Source organism: Saimiri boliviensis, chromosome 2 (genome assembly GCF_048565385.1).
Source record: "Saimiri boliviensis isolate mSaiBol1 chromosome 2, mSaiBol1.pri, whole genome shotgun sequence".
Taxonomy (NCBI): Eukaryota; Metazoa; Chordata; class Mammalia; order Primates; family Cebidae; genus Saimiri; species Saimiri boliviensis.
This window is the reverse complement of record NC_133450.1, coordinates 159255541-159278272: the sequence shown is the minus strand read 5'-3', so window position 1 is coordinate 159278272 and position 22732 is coordinate 159255541. Positions and strand designations below refer to the sequence as shown.

Sequence of the window (22732 nt, the reverse complement as noted above, 5' to 3'; positions counted from 1 at the left end):
TCACTTGTGAAAAAATACACATCACATAAACTTCACCTTTTTAAAGTCTACTACAATTCATTGATATTTAATACATTTACAGTGTTGTGCAACTGTCACCATTATTTAATTCTGTAACACTTCATCACTCCAAAAGGAAACCCTATAATTGTTAACTAGTCACTTCCAATTTCTCCTCTCCCTCCTCAGCCCTTTAGAACCACTAATCTGCTTTCTGAAACCACTAATCTGCTTTCTGACTCAATGGGTTTGCCTATCTTGGGCATTTTTTATAAGTGAAATCATGCAATACGTAGTTGTTTGTATCTGGCTTCCTCCACTTAACGTAATCTTTCTAAGATTTATTCGTGTTGTAATATGTTTTTCATCTTTCTAAGATCCATCTGTGTTGTAACCTCATTCTTTTTTAAGGCTGAATATCATTCTGTTGTGTGGATGTACCATATTTTGTTTCCCTAGTTATCTGTTGGTGGATGTTTGGGTTGTTTCTACCTTTTGGCTATTGTGTATAATGCTGCTGTGAATATTTTTGTACCAGTTTTTGTTTGAACGGTTATTTTCCATTCTTTTGGGTATGTAGTAATGGAGTTGCTGAGTCATATGATAATTTTATACTTAACTTACTGAGGAACCACCAAAGTTTTCCACCATGGCTGTAGTTTTTTACATTCCCACCGTGAAGTATAAGAGTTACCATTTTTTATGTCCTCACCAGATCTTATTTTCCCTTTTTTTCTCCTCCTGCTCCTCCTTCTCCCTTTTCCTTCTCCTCCTTCCTTTTCCTTCTCCTCTTCCCTTTTCCTCCTCTTCCTCTTTTTTCCTCCTCCTCCTCCCCCCCTTTTCCTCCTCTTCCCTTTTTCTTCCTCCTCCTCCCTTTTCTTCCTCCTCCTCCTCCCTTTTCCTCCTCCTCCTCCTCCCTTTTCCTCCTCCTCCTCCCTTTTCCTCCTCCTCCTCCTCCCTTTTCCTCCTCCTTCTTTTTTTTTTTTTTTTTTTTTTTTTTTTTAAATTCTCGTCATCTGGTGGTTTTGAAGTATATGTCATTCTGGTTTTGAGTTGAATTTCCATAATGGCTAATAACATTGAATATGTTTTCATGGCCTTGATGGCCATTTGTGTATCTTCTTTGGGGAAATGTCTCTTCCGGTCTTTTGCGTGTCTTTTTGTTGTTGAATTCTGAGAGTACTTTGTGCTTCCTGCCTGTCAGCCTCTTGCCTCCCAAACGTGTACATTTCCACTTGATGTAATTACGCAGAAGGGGGTAAAAGGGGCTTGGTGATAGATTCAGTTTGGAGGAGAAATAATCATATTGGGATGTTTTCCTTGGGAACCGCTGTTTGCAGCAGCTGTGGTCTTTGAAAATTGCTATTGTTGCTGGCCTCGTATTCCTGGGTGTTTTGAGAGAAGGTTTGCCCGCCGCTGGTTCTGAACTGCTTGTCAATGAGGGCGCCCTGGCCTTTTACAAAATGAACACCCCGTGAGTACTGGATGCCTATGAGCTCCCCATCACTTTCACTGGAAAGATCCAGAGCGACGGCCTCTGAGAACCAGCTCTTTCCCCTTTACCTTGGCCTTGCCCTTCCTGCTCACGGTCCACCATGGAGACGTCCCCCTTTTGGAATGTCAGATTTGTTTCAGTTGCTACAGCCCCCTGCAAAGGCTGTAGTAACTGAAAGGCCTAAGTTGCTGGGTTGCAAGTACACCTGCTATTCAGTGTGCGTCCAGCAGATAAGGACCGGCCAGAAGGACGTGTGGTGCTCCTGGTGCCGCGGTGTCATCAAGCTGGCCGGCTTCGCCGTGTCGCAGCTCCCGGATGACCCCGAGGTCCTGGCTGTCATCGCCATTCCACACACTTCCGAGAATACCCAGTCTTCATCAGACTTCTCAGCAACCGGTGCTACATGCCGCCGCTGCCCGTCTCCAAGGAGCGTGCGCCGCTGCCTGCCGGGAGACATGGGCTGGTGCCTGCTGCTCAAGAGCCCACAGAAGTCCGTCACCGTGGTGACCATCCCTGCTGAACAGCATTTTGTGGAAGGCGGGGCTCCCCAGGAGGTGGTGGAGGAGGAGCAGGGCAGGCGGGGCGTGGTGAAAAAACTCCACCTGGTCAGGGGTGTGCACTGTCATCTTGTTGGCCTGCGTCTTGGTCTTTCTCCTCCGCATCGTGCTCCACAACATGTCCTGCATTTCTAAGCCCTTCGCTGTGATGTCTTGTGGCTGAAGAGGGCTGCAGGGAAGTCTCTTGGGGGTGCCAACTCTGGGGTTCAGCATGTTGGTGATGAGATCCCAGTGAGAAAATGAGGGGTGGACGCTGACCATTTTGTGCTGAGCGCTGGCCTCTGGTTTGCCTCTTGATTTACCCCAAGACAAACACGAAGGGCAGAAGGTGAGGTCTCAACAAGATACCAGGTGAATTGTTCTGAGTATTGATGGCAGCAGCTTTGAAGGTGATTGCGTGCATCCTTATAATCATGTATTTTATGGGCTGTAATTTCTGATTTTCCAAAATAATATTATAAGATAGATGTATTTTACTTAGATGTTAGACTGTACAAGTGCATACAATGTAATGTTCTCTAAATGTGTTCGATTAAAACAAAGATGCTATGTATACAAGTAGAATTAAACCTGCGAACCCATGTAAAAATTCAGTTAAGACATGCAGTGCTGGCTTCTTTACTTACTTATTTCATTTCATTGAAACCCAGTCTTCATTTAGTTGCTAATGCATTTTATACATTTTGAATGGCACCAAAACAGAATAAGTCAAAATGGACAGTCTTTTTTTTGGAGAAAATATTTGAGCTAATGTCTCCAGTATGTTGCGTTTTGTCATAAACCTTCATTTTCTTCACTTGTAATTAGAGCTTGCTACGTGTTAAACTGAAAGCCCATCAGGGGAGCAATAAACTGAAAAATGAGAAAAAAAAAAGAGCTCTTTACATATTGTAGATACTAGCTTTTTATCTAAGATTTGTAAATATTTTCTCCCATTCTGCAGGGTTTTTTTTTTTTTTTAATCTTAACAGTGTCCCTTGATGCCCACATTTTCAATTTTTATGAAGTCCCATTTATTTTTCTTTTGTTGCTTTTGGTGTTAAATCAGAGAAACCATTGCCAAATCCAACTTCATAAGGATTTACTCTTACGTTTTTTTCTAAAAGTTTTCTAGTTGTATCTCTTATATTTAGGTCTTTGGTACATTTTGAATTAATTTCTATGTATGATGTGAGGTATGGGTCCAACTTTATTCTTTTGCACATGGATATCCAGCTGTCCTAGTATGAGGTCCATTCTTTATGAGCACGCAGAAGCTAGACACTGCACAGTAAAGATTAGGGATCACATACTAAGTTTTTTTTTTTTTTTTTTTTTGAGATGGAGTCTTGCTCTGTTGCCCAGGCTGGAGTGCAGTGGCATGATCCTGGCTCACTACAACCTCCTAGGTTCAAGCGATTCTCCTGTCTCAGCCTCTGGAGTAGCTGGGATTACAGGTGCATGCTGTCATGCCCGGCTAATTTTTTATATTTTAGTAGAGATGGGGTTTCACCATGTTGCCCAGGCTGGTCTCAAACTCCTGAGCTCAGGCAATCCACCTGCTTTGGCCTCCTAAAATGTTAGGAGTATGGGTGTGAACCACCGTGCCTGGCTATACTAAGTCTTTAACTGGCTCAGGTAAAGAAACTGCTCACCAGGTTCTGCCCACACTGCCCCTTTGAAAAGAGCATCTTGATCTTTAGTGGTCTTCAAGTGTCTGAAGTTTGAGTGGCAACTTGCTGTGTCTTTCTTTTCCAAAGCTGGAATGAATGGAAATAAGTTACCTTAGTTATATTATGAAGGATGGTATCTAAATGCAAATACTATTATGCATTAACTTTCAAAGAGGCTACTAAAAATGTCCTCCAAATTTCTTTTTTTCTTTGCTTTCTTTTTTTTTTTGAGATGGAGTTTCACTCTTGTTGCCCAGGCTGGAGTGCAATGGTGCGATCTTGGCTCACCACAACCTCCACCTCCCTGATCCAGGTGATTCTCCTGCCTCAACCTCCAGAGTAGATGGGATTACAGGCATGTGCTACCATGCCTGGCTAATTTTGCATTTTCAGTAGAGACGGGTTTTCTCCATGTTGGTCAGGCTGGTCTCAAACTCCTGACCTCAGGTGATCTGCCCACCTTGGCCTCCCAAAGTTCTAGGATTACAGGTGTGAGCCAGTGCGCCTGGCCCCACCAAGTCTCTTAAAGTGTGGGCCAGATATTAATATGTCTGCAGTCACTTAGGGGAGCTAATGAAAATACTTTTAAGATTTCTTATATTCTGATGGCCAGGAATGGGAGAAAGTGAAAGTAAAACAGCTAATAGAGGTCATTAGTGCCATAGGCACTTTCTACAAAGGTAGAAAAATGACAAAGAAAGGTCAGGCCGCCAAGCTGATCCTTGGCTGCGTAGCCCTTCCATGTAAACAATGGGTCCAGGACAGATACTTCTCCAGGGCAGACACACTGGTTTTAGATTTGTTCATGAACTTAAGTGAGACCAGTGGATCCAGTAACCATCAGAAGGCTTTCTTTTCCTCCTTCAAGCAATAATTTTATTTTCATAAATCTAAAGAGAATGAATTTTCATTAATTTTTAGTTCTTCACTGCTTAGGCAAGGGGGTGGATTGCTTTATTACTCATTAATATTGTGAGGCATACAGAATGCCTACTATATGCAGGGTTTCAGGTGCAGAATGATTAAGAATGATCCTTTAATAATTGTTTTAACCTTTTTATACATTTGGATAATATGTACACAGACAGATACATAATCACCCTACCTTATTTCAGACAGAGTTTCAGGCCATCTTGCTATTAAAATCTTTTGACTTCTGTATGTCTTGTTTCTACCTTACCTGGTTCCTTAAGATAATTAAGAATTTAGGGCAGCAGGAGGAGGAGGATTTCTAGAGAGAGATAGTAAAAAGCCCCCATACATGTCTTTAATGTTGAGTATTAAGGAAAACAATCTAAAGTATCATTAGACTTGAATAAACTATAAGATTCAGAATAAAAGTGAATCTATATTTTAAAAACATGTTTAATTTTGAAATAATTTTAGATTTGCAGAAAAGGTGTAAAACATGGAGAGTTCAAATATATCCTTTATCTAGCTTTCTCTAATATTAACAACTTATAAATCATTATACAGTGATCAAAACCAGGAGATTAATGTTGGTACAATACTATTAACCAAACCACTGATTTTTTTTTTTTTCCACCAGTTTTTCTCCTAAGCCCTCTTTTCTGTTCCAGGATCAAATCCAAGATCTCGCATTACATTTACTTGGTGTCTTCTTAATCTCCTCCCATCTGTGACAGTTCTTCATTCTTTCCTTGGCTTTTATGATAAGTACTTTGAGAGACCCTAGTTATTTATTTAGTAGAATTTCTTACTTGGAGTTTGTTCAATATTCTGTCATGATTAGATTGAGATTGTGCATGTTTTTGCTTATTTTTCTTAAACCGCAAAATGCTTTTGTGTCTTTCTCTTTGCACGCTATCAGAGGATACATGAAATTGATATGTCTTGTTGCCAGTGGTGTTAACCTTGATCACCTCATTAAGGTTGTGTCCATCAAGTTTATATGCACTGTAAAGTAACTATTTTTTCTTTTTAATTGATAAATATCTTTGAGGAGATACTTTGAGACTTTGTTAATATCCTGCTTCTTCTTGAACTTTTGCTCACTGATTTCATCTTTAATTGGTGGGATCTTACATGCAACAATTATTGCCCTGAGATTTGCCTAACAGTGATTTTTTAAAATTTACCTCATTTTTTCTGTATTTGTTAATTGGAAGAGCTGTCCCTTCTTGTGTGTTTATTGATCCAATTATTTATATCACTGTATTTTCATGGACATTTTATTCTATGGGTTATAAGCTCGTACCATCATTATTTATTTTGTGGCTCAGGTTCCAGCTTTGACTTTGACTAATTTCCGTTTGCTTTCTACATCTTTTTAATAGAACCCATCCTTTTCTGAGTACTTGCTTCTTTTCTGTGATTATAGTATATGCCAGGCTCAGCTCATCTTATATTGTTCCTGCCCCAGGCCTGGAATTAATGACTTCTTCATGGAGTCGCAGTTTCTTTTGTCAGAGAATGATATTTGGAAATCAAGACCTGGGCTCTGGATATGCTTATTGTTATGGTGATTATTCCTAGGTCCTGTCAGCAAAGACATGTATGTATACGAACCCATGCATAGACACACATCTGTATTTATTTCTACATCTACCTATCTATATATATTTTCTAAACCACAAGTTCATATTGACACCTCTAATTCCAATCCAGTGTGACATGTTTCATTCTAACTCTTTCCTTTTATTTGTAGGTTTTTTTTTTCTCAGACACTGAGACTCTTACACTGTCTTCGCTTCAATCCCGGTAGACATGTAAAATAGTTATGGAATTGCCAATACATATCCCAGTGAGAAACAGATTCAATAACTAGAGGATGTTATTTGCATTATTTTTAGTCTTCACAGTATCCAGTCAAAATACTGTTTTCATAAGTTAATAAGGTTAGTTTGTCCTGGCTCCTTCAGTGTGGTTAGATTATTCAGTTGGAATGCAGTTGGATTTATTTGTTATGCATTGTATTCTCTTCACATCTGTTTAGTTTTAATTAATTACAGAGTTGAGGAGTATATGAAACATTACTGTGGTTCCAATAGTCAAAGCTATATAGAAAGATACATTCACAGTGGTAATGCCAGCACTTTGGGAGGCTGAGGTGGGCAGATCACCTGAGGTCAGGAGTTAAAGACCAGCCTGGTCACATGGTGAAACCCCATCTCTACAAAAATGCAAAAATTAGCCAGGCATAATGGCAGGTGCCTCTAATCCCAGGTACTCAGGAAGCTGAAGCAGGAGAATTCCTTGAACTCAGGAGGCGGAGGTTGCAGTGAGCCAAGATTATGCCATTGTACTCCAGCCTGGGTGACAGACCAAGACTCCATCTTTTAAAAAAAAAAAAAATAACTCTAAGAAAAATTCTTCCTCCTTCTCCCTATTAATCCATTCCCATTCCCCCTCCTCTTTATAATACCCTGTTCCCACCCTCCCTGTATAGATGTTCAGTCTCTTAACCAAGATAAATCTTTGGTTTGTCCTTCCTACATTTATTTGGTACAGTGAATAGCTGTATTTGTATTTTCTTATGCCCCCTTCTCTCATGTGTGAAGGGTAGCATGTCATCGATAACTTGTTTACTTCACATTTTTCATGTAACAGTATATCCTGGAAACCACTCCAAATCAGTTCATAGAGATCTTTATCATTTTAAAAAATGGTTGTATCGAATTTTATTGTGTAGCTGTATCAAAATTTATTCAAATGATATATGTACACTGTATTAGTTTTCTATTGCTATAACAAATTATCACAAACTTAGTGATTTAAAACAACATAAATTTTTTTATCTTGTATTTCTGAAGGCCAGAAGTTTAAAAATGGGTCTCAATGGATGAAAATCAAGATGTGAGTGGGGCTGCATTTCTTCTGGAGGGTCTAGGAGAAAAACTCTTTCCTTGCCTTTTTTAGTTTCTAGAGGCTGCCTGTGTTCCTTGGCTCATGGGCCCTTCCTTCATACATAAGCTAGCAGTATGGCATCTTCATTTCTCTCTAATTCTGACTCTCCTGCCTCCCTCTTTCGCTTATAAGGACCCTTTTAATTACACCGGGCCTGGGTAATACAGGATCACTCTTCTCTTCCCATCTCAAAATCCCGAGCTTAATCACATCTCCAAAGTCCTTTTTTGCCATGTGAGGAGATAAAATCACAGGTTCTGGGGAGCAGACATGGGCTTCTCTGAGGGCCCATTATTCTGCCCCCCACACATACTTAGGTTATTTCCAATATTTTGCTATTACAAGCAGTGCTGCAATGAATAACTTCGTGCTTTCATATTTTTATGTTGTTGGAGGTGTATCTTCAGGGTAGATTTTTAGAGGTGAGATTGCTGAGTTAAAGGCGAGTACTTGTTAGTTATTGCTACATTTCTCTTCAGAAGGGTTTATCAGTTTGAGAGTGGCTGTTTTCCCAAAGTCTCACCATCAAAGTGTGTTGTTTTGCTTTTTAGTTTTTGCCAGCCTGAGTAGCAAGAAATGGTATCTCAGTCTTGCTTTAATTTGCTTTTCTTTGATTATGAGTGAATTTGAACATTTTCTCACATTTAAGGTCCATTTATATGTCTTGTTTTTGTGAATTTTCTGTTTATTGGGCTTTTGTCTATTGTCCCTCAAAGGTTCTTTATATATTAGGAGTATTGGCCTCTTGTCTATGGATATATCTTCCTAATATTTTCTCTCAAATTGTCACTTGTTTATGGTGGTTTAAAAATTTTTGAACCATGAAAAAAAATTTAGTTTTATGTGGTCAAGTTACTAATATTTTATTGCCTCTACATTTTGATTGTGGATTTAGAAAGATTTTCCCTATACCACAGTTATCCTTGTTTCCTTATGGTACTTTTGTCTTCATTCATTTTTTTGTTGCTATAATCCAATATACAGACTGGGTAATTTATAAAGAATAGAGATTGATTTAGCTCATGGTTTTAGAGGCTGGGAAGTCTTCCTTTTGCATCAGGACATGGCAGGAAACATCACACGGTGAGACAGAACAAGTAAGCCCAAGAAAGCTTGGTTTTATAACAAAGCCATGGTAACAAACCGACTCTCATGATAGGGACATTAATTTATTCGTGAGGGCAGAGCCAGCATTTATTCATTCATGAGGATAAAGGATTAAGTTTCCAACACATGTACTTTGGGGGGACACATTCAAACCATAGCAACTTATATAGCTTCATTTATTGACATTTAGATTCTGAATCCATTTGGGGTTATTCTCATTTATGGTATGAGATAGGGATCTGATTTTATCTTTTTCCGATGGCTACCTTGTAGTACCTATACCACTTACTGAGAAGTCCATCTTTATCTCCAGTGAGTTGAGATACTGCCTTTATCACATACTAAGTCTCTGTATGTACTTGCATCTGTTTCTGGACACTCTAATTCACTGGTGAGTTTGTCTAGCCATGTACTAGTACTGCAGTGTTGTAACTATAGACAATTCTTAGTATGGTTTAATCCTTGGTGAGGCTAGTATGCCACTGTGGTTTTTCTTTTTCAGTGTTTTCTTGGTTAATATTTCATGTTTGATTTTCCACAGAAATTTTAGTATCAAGATGCCCAAGTATAAAATATTCTGTTGATATTTTTCATTGGGATTGTATTAATTTATAAATTTATTTATGAAGAACTATTCAGTCATTTTATTCAAGAATAGAGAATGTTTCTCCTTTTGTTTAAGTCTATTGTAATGTCTTCCAGAAGCTTATAAATAAACTGTTGGCTAAACCAAAGTTGTTTTTGTGTGAAAAAAAAATTTTAAGTTAAATTTAAAAATGTAATGTATTGTCAGTAATTAGAAATATATTCTTATAGTTGGATGTCTTGCTTAGCCAGCAAGGGGCTGTGTTAGCAGGGGCTTAGCATCATGGTATGGCTGCTGAGGACTGTGGATTCATTCTTCTTTGTGTGCACTTGGAGGTTCACAGGCTTTGGAGTCACACATGCCTGTGTCCAAACCTGACTCCATCACTTACTGGTTCAGTGACCATGGATAAGTGACACAAGCTCTCTGAGTCTGGCTTCTTCATCTCTAAGACAGGGAGAAGGAAATCCAAGAACTGGTTCATGTAGCAGAGTAGATGCTCAATAATGTTTCCTTCTTTTCTTTCTTTTTTTGAAAAAGGATCTTGCTCTCTCTCCCAGGATGGAGTGCAGTGGCACAGTCTTGGCTCACTGCAAATTCTGCCTCCCAGGTTCAAGTGATTCTCCTGCCTTAGCCTCCCAGGTAGCTGTGATTACAGATGCATGCCACTGTGGCCCAGCTAATATTTGTATTTTTAGTAGAGATGGGGTTTCACCATATTGACCAGACTGGTCTCAAACTCCCAACCTCAGGTGATCCACCTGCCTCGGCCTCCCAAAATGCTGGGATTACAGGCATGAGCCACTGCACCTGGCCTATTTCCTTATTTCTTATCTGCTTTCTTTTCTCTTATTTGCTCATGATGACTTCTCCATTCTTTCATCTCTAGTTTCATTATATACATAACCAGAGAGTAAATTAAGCTAAATATTGTCATGACAATATTAATATTATACCAAGCTGAAGTAAATAATGCTGATCTGTTTAATCTGTGAGTATTGTTTATTGGTCTCAAGGTAAAAGGCTGTGCTTTAAAAAATGGAGACAAAATTTTATTGTTCACTTGTGAACGCTTATTTGAATTACTGATGCCATTTCTAATCTTTCTCTGTGGTACAGGCCATAAACCTGTGTTAGAGGTGAGCTGTTTTAATTTTCTACTGTGGTTCTGCCTTATTCCAAGAACTATGCAACAGACAATAGTGTTAGACAAAGTTTCAATGTGAACAAATTAATTCATTTTTATAGAGAAGCATAATCTAAAACAAAATCTTCCCAACCCTGCCCATTAAACTGCTTATTGCCTTAGTTATGATTTCAACATGATTTTGGTGACTTCTGTTAATTTCTTTTTTTATTTTGAGACAGAGTCTGGGTCTGTCACCAGGCTGGAGTACAGTGGCATGATCTTGGCTCACTACCCACTGCAACCTCTGCCTCCTGGGTTCAAGCGAGCATGTCGGCTAATTTTTGTATGTTTTTTTTAACAGAGATAGGGTTTCACCATGTTGGCCAGGCTGGTCTCGAATACTTGACCTCAAGTGATCCACCTGTCTTGGCCTCCCAAAGTGCTGGGATTACAGGCATGAGCCACTATGCCTGGCCACTTCTGTTAATTTCTGTGTCTTGAGTTTGTAGTGAGGTTGATTGCACAGATTGTGTAATGAAACATAAATGTTTATACTAGAAAATGATAGCTTTAAATGTTCATTTCAATCACACATACAAAAAAGAATAGGTACAATTAAGGCCAGCAACAGCAATTTTTCTTGCTTTTTAAAAACAAAGTTTTAAAGTTAAAATATTATTTCATTATTTTAAAAGCAATTTTAAAAAATTATCTTATATACTTTGATTTCTAGGGTTTTTAAAGGTAAACGTTTCACCAGGTCCCACTTCTCCTATACTTGTCCTTAAACTTAGGTAAGAATTTGAAAAGCAATGCCTTAGAATGTTTCTGGAAAAAAAGTTAGAATTTCATTATTCCAAGATATAATGGAGGTATAGGCACTGGGTAAACACTCTCATTCCAAAAATGAGTATTTGACCAAAAGAAAGAGGCTACAGGCCCCATGCATCTGAAACCCAGCAGAGCAGTCATTAGATCTTAAAGCTCCAAACTAATCTCCTTTGACTCCATGTCCCCACATCTAGCACATACTGGTGTAAGGAATGGGCTTTCAAGGCTTTGGGCAGCTCCACCCCTATGGTTTTGCAAGTTTCAGCCCCCACAGCTGCTTTCATGTGCTGGTGTTGAGTGTCTGTGGCTTTTCCATGTACACGGTCTAAGCTGCTGGTGGATCTACCATGCTGGGGTCTGAAGGATATATATGAATTTATTAAGTATTAACGTATGTATATGGGAGTATATGAGAGTTTATTATTAACTCACACAATCACAAGGTCTCACAATAGGCTGTCTGCAGGCTAAGGAGCAGGGAGAGCCAGTCCAAGTTCCAAAACTGAAGAACTTGGAGTCCGATATTAAAGGGAGGAAGCATCCAGCACAGGAGAAAGATATAGGCTGGGAGACTAGGTCAGTCTAACTTTTCACTTTTTTCTGCCTGCTTTATATTTGCTGGCAGCTGATTAGATGGTGTCCATCCAGATTAAGGATGGATCTGCCTTCCCCAGCCCACTGATTCAAATGTTAATCTCCTTTGGCAACACCCTCACAGACATACCTAGGATTAATACTTTGCATCCTTCAATCCAATCAAGTTGACGCTCGGTATGAACCAGTAGACTCTTGGTGGGGGCTTCAACCCTGTATTTCCCCTCTGTACTGCTCTAATAGAGGTTCTCCATGAGGAATCTCCCCCTGCAGGAGGCTTCTGCCTGGACATCCAGGCTTTTCCATATATCCTCCAAAATCTAGGAAGAAGCTCCCAAGCATCAATTCTTTTTTTTTTTTTTGAGACAGAGTTTCGCTCTTGTTACCCAGGCTGGAGTGCAATGGCGCGATCTCCGCTCACCACAACCTCCGCCTCCTGGGTTCAGGCAATTCTCCTGCCTCAGCCTCCTGAGTAGCTGGGATTACAGGCACGTGCCACCATGCCCAGCTAATTTTTTTGTATTTTTTTTTCAGTAGAGACGGGGTTTCACCATGTTGACCAGGATGGTCTCGATCTCTTGACCTCGTGATCCACCCACCCTGGCCTCCCAAAGTGCTGGGATTACAGGCTTGAGCCACCGCGCCCAGCCCAAGCATCAATTCTTATACTTTGCATACTCACAGGCTTAACATCACATGGAAGCTGCCAAAGCTTACAGCTTGCACCCTCTGGAGCAGTGACCTGAGCTGTATCTGTGTTGTGTCTGACCTGAGGCTGGAGCTGGAGTCACTGTGTTGTGGGTAACATTGTACTGAGGCTGTGCAGGGAAGTGGGGCTCTGGGCCTGGCCCAGGAAACCATTCTGTCCTCCTAGGCCTCTGGGCTTGTGATGGAAGGGGCTGCTACAAAGGTCTCTGAAATTTCTTCAAGGCCTTTTCTCCATTGTCTTGACTTTTAGACTTGGCTCCTCTTTACTTATACAAATTGATGCAGCCTGCTTGAATTCTTCATTTAGAAATGGGCTTTTCTTTTCTACCATGTGGCCAGGCTACAGATTTTTAAAACTTTTATACTCCCTTTTAAATGTAAGTTTCAGTTTTAGGTCATTTCTTTGCTCACATTTGTGAGCCTAGGCTGATAGAAGTAGCCAGTCTACATCTTGAATGTTTTGCTGGTTAGAAACTTTTCGACAGATACCCTAAATAATCACTCTCAAGTTTAAAGTTGCACGTATCTCTCAGCAGGGGCACAGTGCAGCCAGGCTCTTTGCTAAAGCATAACAAAAGTGACTGCTCCACTTCCCATAGGTTCCTCATTTCCATCTGAGACCTCATCCGCCTGTCTGTCCATATCACTGTCAGCATTTGGGTCACAACCATTCAACAAGTGTTTAGGAAGATCCAACTCTCCGTGATCTTCCTGTCTTCTGCTGAGCCCTCCACACTCTTCCAACCTCTGCCCATTACACAGTACCAAAGCCACTTTCAGTGTGAACAAGATAATTTGGTTTTATAGCAAAATATCATGTAAAATATAACTTTTTTTTCTAACCCCTCCAAATTTAGACAATTTATTCCCTCAGTTAAAATTCTATATGTCTTTGTGGGCTTCTGTTAAATTCCATGACTTGGGCTTATAATAGAGTTGTGCATATACAGATTAGATAATGAAACACTAAACCTGTGTGGTACTTGAAAATGGCAGCATTAAATGCTAATATCAGTCATACACACACACACAATAGTTATAGGTGCAATTAAGAGTGACAATAGCATTTTCCTTTCCTTTTAAAATTATGGCTTTAAAGTCAAATGTTACTGTTTTTAAGCCAGTTATTTCAAAATCCTACATGGTTCCTAGAGTTTTTCAGGTAAAGTCTCCAAATTCTGCACTCCTCCTATTCTTGAGACATCAGTTTAGGTGTGGATTTGCAAAGCAATGCTTCAGAATTTTTTTTTTTTTTAATACATAAGAACAACATTATAAGGCTTCCTAGAAGTGTAATTGGACATGTTTACATTAAGGATAGAACCTGAAATAGAATATTGCAATGCTAATTTATTTATTCAACAGTTTTTAAAGCCCTGACAATATGCCAGGCCCTGTGCTAGTCAATAAGGATATAAAGATAAAAACACAAGGTTGAGAAGTTTGATAATAATTCTATGTTCTAAAGTGTTTCAAATTACATCACGTAGTGCTTTTCTTGGAAGAACTGTTTATATTATGTTCAGTAAACACTAATTTTATGTTTTCTTTGTGTATATGAAAAATTAGTGATGTTAGTTTAAGTTCACGGGTAGTTTCAGATCAAATATATTTATTGAAGACAAATTGGCAGTATGGGCCATTGGGTTAGGGATTTATTTATTATGGTAATATTTTTCATTTAGCATCTGAACTTTTGTTATATATGGGAACATTCATTTGATTGTCAATCATTGTACATGTTTTAGATGCCAAATTATAGAATAAAATTATGTACTCCAAAATAAAAATATTAATTTGAAGCAATATTTGCTTTGAGAAAATTTTGAATATGAAGACCTCAAAGTTTTAAAAGCAATATGAAAGTAAGGGATTATAGGTGATTTTTCTTTCCTGAAAAACTCTGCAATTACATTTTGTTTTATAATGTACACAAACAAAAAGTGCAGCGAGAGCTGCAACTGTAGACCTCATACCTTAACTTTGGTGGTTTTTTTGTTGTTGTTTGTTTATTTTTTTCTTTTTGAGGAGTCTTGCCCTGTCACCCAGGCTAGAGTACAGTGGTGTGATCTTGGCTTACTGCAACCTGTGCCTTTTGAGTTCAAGCGATTCTCCTTCCTCAGTCTCCTGAGTAGCAGGGACTACAGGTGCCACATCTGGCTAATGTTTTGTGTTTTTAGGACAGTCAGGGTTTCACTGTGTTAGCTAGGATAGTCTTGATCTCCTGACCTCATGATCTGCCCACCTCAGTCTCCCAAAGTGCTGAGATAAGAGGCCTGAGCCAGTGTGCCCAGCCCAACTTTGTTTTGATTTTTAATATTTTAAAAAATTTCAATAGCTTTTGGTGTACAAGTGGTTTATGGTAACATGAGCGAATTGTGTAGTGGTGAGTTCTGAGATTTTAATGCACCTGTCACCCAACTAGTGTATATTGTACCCAATATGTAGATTTTTAAAATTACAGTCTGTGCAGGATGTGCATGTGTGTTGCATAGATGAACTTGTGCATGGTGATTTGCTGCACCTATCAACCCATCACCCATGTATTAAGCCCAGCATGCATTAGCTCTTTCCCATAATGTTCTCCTCTGGTCCCGCCTCCCCCAACAGGCCCCAGTGAGTGTTGTTCCCCTCACTGTGTCTATGTGTTCTTATTATTCAGCTCCCACTTATAAGTGAGAACATGCATTGTTTGGTTTTCTGTTCCTGCATTAGTTTGCTGAGGATAATGGCTTCCAACTTCATCCATGTCCTTGCAAAAGACATGATCTTGTTCGTTTTTATGGCTGCATAGTATTCCATGGTGTATATGTACCACACTTTCTTTATCTAGTCTGTTATTGATGGGCATTTGAGTTGATTCCATGTCTTTGCTATTGTAAATGGTGCTGCGACGAACATATGTGTGCATGTGTCTTTATAATAGAATGATTTATCCTTTGGGATTTAATGGGATTGCTGGGTCACATGGTATTTTTGGTTCTCAAAGGAGAAATCACTGTACCATCTTCCACAATGGTTGAACTAATTTACACTCCCACCAACAGTGTAAAAGCATTCCTATTTCTCCTTAATCTTGCCAGCATCTGTTGTTTCTTGATTTTTTAATAATTGCCATTCTGACTGGTGTGAGATGGTAGCTCATTGAGGTTTTGATTTGTATTTCTCTAGTGGTCAGCGATGTTGAGCTGTTTTTCATGTTTGTTGGCTACATACATGTCTTTTTTTGAGAGGTGCCTGTTCATGCCCTTTGCCCACTTTTTGATGGGGTGGTTTGCTTTTTTCTTGTAAATTTGCTTAAGTTCCTTATAGATTCTGGATATTAGACCTTTGTCAGATGGATAGATTGCAAAAATTTTCTTCCATTCTGTAGGTTGTCTGTTCACTCTGATGATAGTTTCTTTTGTTGTGCAGAAGCTCGTTTAATTAGATCCCATTTGTCAATTTTTGCTTTTGTTAAAGTTGCTTTTGGCAATTACATCATAAAATCTTTACCTAGGCCTATGTCCTAAATGGTATTGCCTAGATTTTCTTCTGGGGTTTTTGTAGTTCTGGGTTTTACATTTAAGTCTTTAATCCATCTTTAGTTAACTTTTGTATAGGGTGTAAGGAAGGGATCTATTTTCAGTTTTCTACATATAGCTAACCATTTCTCTCAGCACCATTTATTAAATAGGGAGTCATTTTCCCATTGCTTGTTTTTGTCAGGTTTGTCAAAGATCAGATGGTTGTAAATATGCAGTTTTATTTCTAGTTCTCTATTCTGTTCCATTGGTTTATGTGTCTGTTTTTTTTTTTTTTTTAACCAGTATCATACTGTTTTGATTACTATAGCCTTGTAGTGTATTTTGAAGTTGGGTAGCATGATGCCTCCAGCTTTGTCCTTTTTGCTTAGGATTGTCTTGGCTATGTGAGCTCTTTTTTGGTTCCATATGGACTTTAAAATAGTTTTTTTCTAATTCTGTGAAGAATGTCAATGGTAATTTAGTGGGAATAGCATTGGATCTCTAAATTGCTTTGGGCAGTATGACCATTTTTATAATATTGATTCTTCCTATCTATCTGCTTGTGTTCTCTCTGATTTCCGTGAGCAGTAGTTTGTAGGTATTTTATTCTCTTTGTGGCAGTCGTGAATGGGAGTTCATTCATGATTTGGCTGTCCGTTTGCCTGTTGTTGATGTATAGGAGTGCTTGTGATTTCTGCACATTGATTTTGTATCCTGAGACTTTGCTGAAGTTGCTTATCAACTTAAGAAGCTTTTGGACTGAGAATGGGGTTTTCTAGATATAAGATCATGTCATCTGCAAACAAAGACAGTTTGATCTCCTCTCTACCTATTTGAATACCCTTTATTGCTTACTCTTGCCTGATTGCCCTGGCCAGAACTTCCAACACTATATTGAATAGAAGTGGTGAGAGAGGGCATCCTTGTCTTGTGCTGGTTTTCAAGGGGAATGCTTCCAGCTTTTGCCCATTCAGTATGATATTGCCTATGAGTTTGTCATAAATGGCACTATTTTGAACTGTGTTCCTTCAATACTTAGTTTACTGAGAGCTTTTAACATGAAGGGATGTTGAATTTTATTGAAGGTCTTTTCCGCATCTATTGAGATAATCATACGGTTTTTATCTTTAGTTCTGTTTACATGAATTTACTGATTTGTGTGTGTTGAACAAACCTGGCATCCTGGGGATAAAACTATCTTGATTGTGGTGGATAAGTTTTTGATGTGCTGCTGGATTTGGCTTGCCAGTGTTTTATTGAGGATTTTTGCATTAATGTTCATCAGGGATATTGGCCTGAACTTTTCTTTTCTTTTCTTTTCTTTTCTTTCTTTTTTTTTTTTTTTTTTTTTTTGGTGTATCTGTCAGGTTTTGGTATCAGGATGATGCTGGCCTCACAGAATGAGTTACGGAGATGTTCCTCCTTTTCATTTGGAATCATTTCAGAAGAAATGGTACCAGCTCTTCTTTGTACTTCTGGTAGAATTCAGCTGTAAATCTCTCTGGACTGGGCTGTTTTAGGTTGGTAGGCTGTTTATTACTGCCTCAATTTCAGAACTCATTGTCTATTCAGGGATTCAACTTCTTCCTGGTTCAGTCTTGAGAGCGTGTTATGTGTCTAGGAAGGTACCCATTTCTTCTAGATTTTCCAGTTTATTTGTGTAGAGGTATTTATAGTATTCTCTGATGGTTGTTTGTATTTCTGTGAGGTCAGTGGTGGTATCCGCCTTATCATTTCTGATTATGTTTATTTGAATCTTCTCCTTTTTCTTTTTTATTAGTCTTGTAGGGTGAGGGGGAAGCTATGAACAGGTAGAAGCCATAGAAGTGGTATTTCCTTCTCTCATATTATGTGAAGAACAGTGCATGAGCCCATTTTCTCATGGATTGACTCATCTGTAACCATTAATAAGAAGCCTGCCATTTTGTTTTATAGTCCTCCGTTTGATACTCATCAGTAAAATACTTGCTTCCAGGTTAGAAGTTTAGTCAACAGAGAACATAGAATGGGATTAAATTTTAAACTTCTGGTTAATACTGTGATCTTGTTTTCTTATGCTTTAGAAGAAGCATCTTATCGTTGCCTTTATTCTTACAGTGAAGTCTGAATCACTTCAAAATTTATACCATTAAGGCCGGGCGCGGTGGCTCAAGCCTGTAATCCCAGCACTTTGGGAGGCTGAGGCGGGTGGATCACGAGGTCGAGAGATCGAGACCATCCTGGTCAACCTGGTGAAACCCCGTCTCTACTAAAAATACAAAAAATTAGCTGGGCATGGTGGCACGTGCCTGTAATCCCAGCTACTCAGGAGGCTGAGGCAGGAGAATTGCCTGAACCCAGGAGGCAGAGGTTGCGGTGAGCAGAGATCGCGCCATTGCACTCCAGCCTGGGTAACAAGAGTGAAACTCCGTCTCAAAAAAAAAAAAAAAAAAAAATTTATACCATTAAGAATGAGAATCATGGCCAGGCGATGGTGGCTCATGCCAGCACTTTGGGAGGCCAAGGCAGGCAGATAACCTGAAGTCAGGAGTTCAAGACCAGCCTGGCTAACATGGTAAAACCCCATTTCTACTAAAAATACAAAAAAATTAGCCAGGCGTGGTGTGGGCCTGTAATCCCAGCTATTAGGGAGGCTGAGGCAGGAGAATTGCTTGAACCTGGGATGTGGACGTTGGAGTGAGCAGAGATCACGCCATTGCACTCCAGCCTAGGCAACAAGAGTGAAAATCTATCTCAAAAAAAAAAAAAAAAAAAAAAAAAAAGATTCATTCATTCAGTGACCCCTCAACTCATTCTATAACTAAGCACCTAGTACTGGTAAAATAAATTTTTCCAATCTGTTGTCTGTTTAAAATTATCCAGTGCCACCTTTCATCTGTTACATTGAGACCAATAATGATATAAATGCAACAAAATAAACCTTATTTCTACACAGCCTTCCAGCACCAGTTATCCAGGGGAGAATACTATTTTTTCTGCTAGGGTTTGGTCTGTCCTATAAATTTCTTTATTTAATATTTTTAATGCTCCTTGATCTTTTCTGTTTTCAATTTTTTCTTTTCAAGACATTTGCCTTTCATTTCAATACTTAGTATTTATTTTACAACTAATTCTAATTTGTGCTAATCGTCATTTCTTGCTAAATTTAAAAAACGTTAAAGATTTAATTTTACTGTCTTCCTTTTATCCTTTATAAAAATTTTGAAGCTGATTTAAACAAGAATTCTAAAAATATTCTGTCATACTGACTCAGATCACTATTTGACATAAATCAGTTGGTGACCTGGGCATTCTCTGTTTGACATCTCCCACATCGTCCGCATCTGGCTCCTCCATACCATGCTCTTCTTTGTCCTTTACTGCCCTATGCTCTGAGTCTGAGCCTTCACACTGCATTTCCCAGGCTCCCTTGCCCTCTGGCGTCTGTTGGGGATCAGCCAGTGTGGGTACCAGCAGAAGTTTGGAGGGTAGGAAGACAGTGAGTTTAGGTATGTGGTCTGGCTGTGGCAGTGGGTTCCTAAGCCACAGATCCTTTTAACCACTTCCATAGCTCCAGCTGTCACTGGATCTGATTAATACTGTTTCCTTTCCCTTCTCTTTCTAGCCTAAAAGAGTTCATGGTTTCCTGCTATTGTCAGCCCCTGGGTGCCTTTCCATCCCTTGATGTTACCTTATACCCTGTCCACAGACAGTGCAGAGTTCTTTCATTACATTCTTCTCTGATAAACTCTTTTCAGGGAATACCATCTCTACCTTCTGTTGACACTACTTAAACAATATAATGGTCCGTGTTATTATAAACAATTTTCTAAAATTTAACAGAAACCTGCATTTATCAGTTTGGCAGGAACACTAAAAATGTACATTTTAAGGTAATTGTTTATTAAACTGTAACAAGGTTTCTAGCAATTTTAGATTGAATTTGATGCTCCCAAACTGCTTTAGATTGATGCCATAATTATAAGTTAAATTTTTGTGTCAGACTTTGCTGTAACTGGTAATTTTAAAAAATCCACACTCAAAATGAGACAAGTGTCTGTTTACCAAAGAGAAAATAACTTTCCAGTATGTTACATGGATTTTATTTTATTTTTATTTATTTATTTATTTTTTTAATTATCTTTTTTTTTTTTATTGCATTTTAGGTTTTGGGGTACATGTGATGAACATGCAAGATTGTTGCATAGGTACACACCTGGCAGTGTGCTTTGCTGCCTTCCGTCCCCTCACCTGTATCTGTCATTTCTCCCCATGCTATCTCTTCCCACCTCCTCACCCCCCCACCCCTCCCCCATTTCCCCCCAACGGACCCCAGTGTGTAGTGCTCCCCTCCCTGTGTCCATGTGTTCTCATTGTTCAACACCCGCCTATGAGCGAGAATATATGGTGTTTGATTTTCTGCTCTTGTGTCAGTTTGCTGAGAATGATGGTTTCCAGGTTCATCCATGTCCCTATAAAGGACGTGAACTCATCGTTTTTGATGGCTGCATAATATTCCATGGTGTATATGTACCACATTTTCCCTATCCAGTCTATCATCGTTGGGCATTTGGGTTGGTTCCAGGTCTTTGCTATTATAAACAGTGCTGCAATGAACATTCGTGTGCACGTGTCCTTGTAGTAGAATGATTTATAATCCTTTGGATATATACCCAGTAATGGGATTGCTGGGTCAAATGGGATTTCTATTTTTAGGTCCTTGAGGAATCGCCACACTGTCTTCCACAGTGGTTGAATTAATTTACATTCCCACCAACAGTGTAAAATTGTTCCTATTTCTCCACATCCTCTCCAGCATCTGTTGTTTCCCGATTTTTTAATGATCGCCATTCTAACTGGTGTGAGATGGTATCTCAATGTGGTTTTGATTTGCATTTCTCTGATGACCAGTGATGATGAGCATTTTTTCATATGTTTGTTGGCCTCCTGTATGTCTTCTTTTGTAAAGTATCTGTTCATATCCTTTGCCCATTTTTGAATGGGCTTGTTTGTTTTTTTCTTGTAGATCTGCTTTAGTTCTTTGTAAATTCTGGATATCAGGCCCTTGTCAGATGGGTAGGCTGCAAAAATTTTTTCCCATTCTGTTGGTTGCCGATTCACTCTACTGACTGTTTCTCTTGCCTTGCAGAAGCTGTGGAGTTTGATTAGGTCCCATTTGTCTATTTTGGCTTTTGTTGCCATTGCTTTTGGCGTTTTGGTCATGAAGTCCTTGCCTACACCTATGTCCTGAATGGTTTTGCCTAGATTTTCTTCTAAGGTTTTTATGGTATTAGGTCTGATGTTTAAGTCTTTAATCCATCTGGAGTTAATTTTGGTGTAAGGTGTCAGGAAGGGGTCCTGTTTCTGCTTTCTGCACATGGCTAGCCAGTTTTCCCAACACCATTTATTAAACAGGGAGTCCTTTCCCCATTGCTTGTTTTTATCAGGTTTGTCGAAGATCAGATGGTTGTGGGTATGTTGTATTTCCTCTGAGGCCTCTGTTCTGTTCCATTGGTCTATATCTCTGTTTTGGTACCAGTACCATGCTGTTTTGATTACTGTAGCCTTGTAGTATAGTTTGAAGTCCGGTAGTGTGATGCCTCCCGCTTTGTTCTTTTTGCTTAGAATTGACTTGGCTATGCGGGCTCTCTTTTGGTTCCATATGAAGTTTAAGGTGTTTTTTTCCAGTTCTGTGAAGAAGGTCATTGGTAGCTTGATGGGAATAGCGTTGAATCTGTAAATTACTTTGGGCAGTATGGCCATTTTCACGATGTTGATTCTTCCTAACCATGAACATGGAATGTTTCTCCATCTGTTTGTATCCTCTCTTATTTCATTGAGCAATGGCTTGTAGTTCTCCTTGAAGAGGTCCTTTACGTTCCTTGTTAGTTGTATTCCTAGGTACTTTATTCTCTTTGTAGCAATTGTGAATGGCAGTTCGTTCTTGATTTGGCTCTCTTGAAGTCTATTACTGGTGTATAGGAATGCTTGTGATTTTTGCATGTTGATTTTGTATCCTGAGACTTTGCTGAAGTTGTTTATCAGTTTCAGGAGATTTTGGGCTGAGATGATGGGGTCTTCCAGATATACAATCATGTCATCTGCAAATAGAGACAATTTGATTTCCTCCTTTCCAATTTGGATACCCTTTATTTCTTTTTCTTGCCTGATTGCTCTGGCTAGAACTTCCAGTACTATATTGAATAGGAGTGGTGAGAGAGGGCATCCTTGTCTAGTGCCAGATTTCAAAGGGAATGCTTCCAGTTTTTGCCCATTCAGTATGATATTGGCTGTTGGTTTGTCGTAATGTTACATGGATTTTAAAACAGAGAAGCTGCTCCTACAATAGAATCGATGTTCCCATGATGCCATCTTTAGAAAGGAAAAAATAAAACTAAATTGATATCTCCTTTCAGGTATAGATATCGGAATCTTAAAGAAGTTATAGAATTACAATTCTTGTCTTTACCTGGACCATAAATTAAGGTGACATTGGCTTTTTTTTTTTTTTTTTTTTTTGAAGCAGAATCTCATTCTGTTGCCCAGGCTGGAGTACAATGGTGTGGTCTCAACTCACTGCAACCTCCACCTACCAGGTTCAAGAAATTATCCTGCCTCAGCCTCCCAAGGAGCTGTGGTTACAGGCACCCGCCACCACTCCCGGCTAATTTTTGTATTTTTAGTGGAGACAGGATTTTACCATGTTGGTTAGGCTGGTCTT

The 22732-nt window shown here is 39.1% G+C and overlaps 1 protein-coding gene and 1 pseudogene across 1 annotated transcript in view; both read left to right on the top strand.

The window, feature by feature from the left end:
* Window positions 1-22732, top strand: part of PLGRKT (plasminogen receptor with a C-terminal lysine) — a 72451-nt gene that overhangs the window by 18360 nt on the left and 31359 nt on the right. The window lies entirely within an intron of this gene.
* Window positions 1043-18483, top strand: LOC141583722 (E3 ubiquitin-protein ligase RNF152-like; annotated as a pseudogene).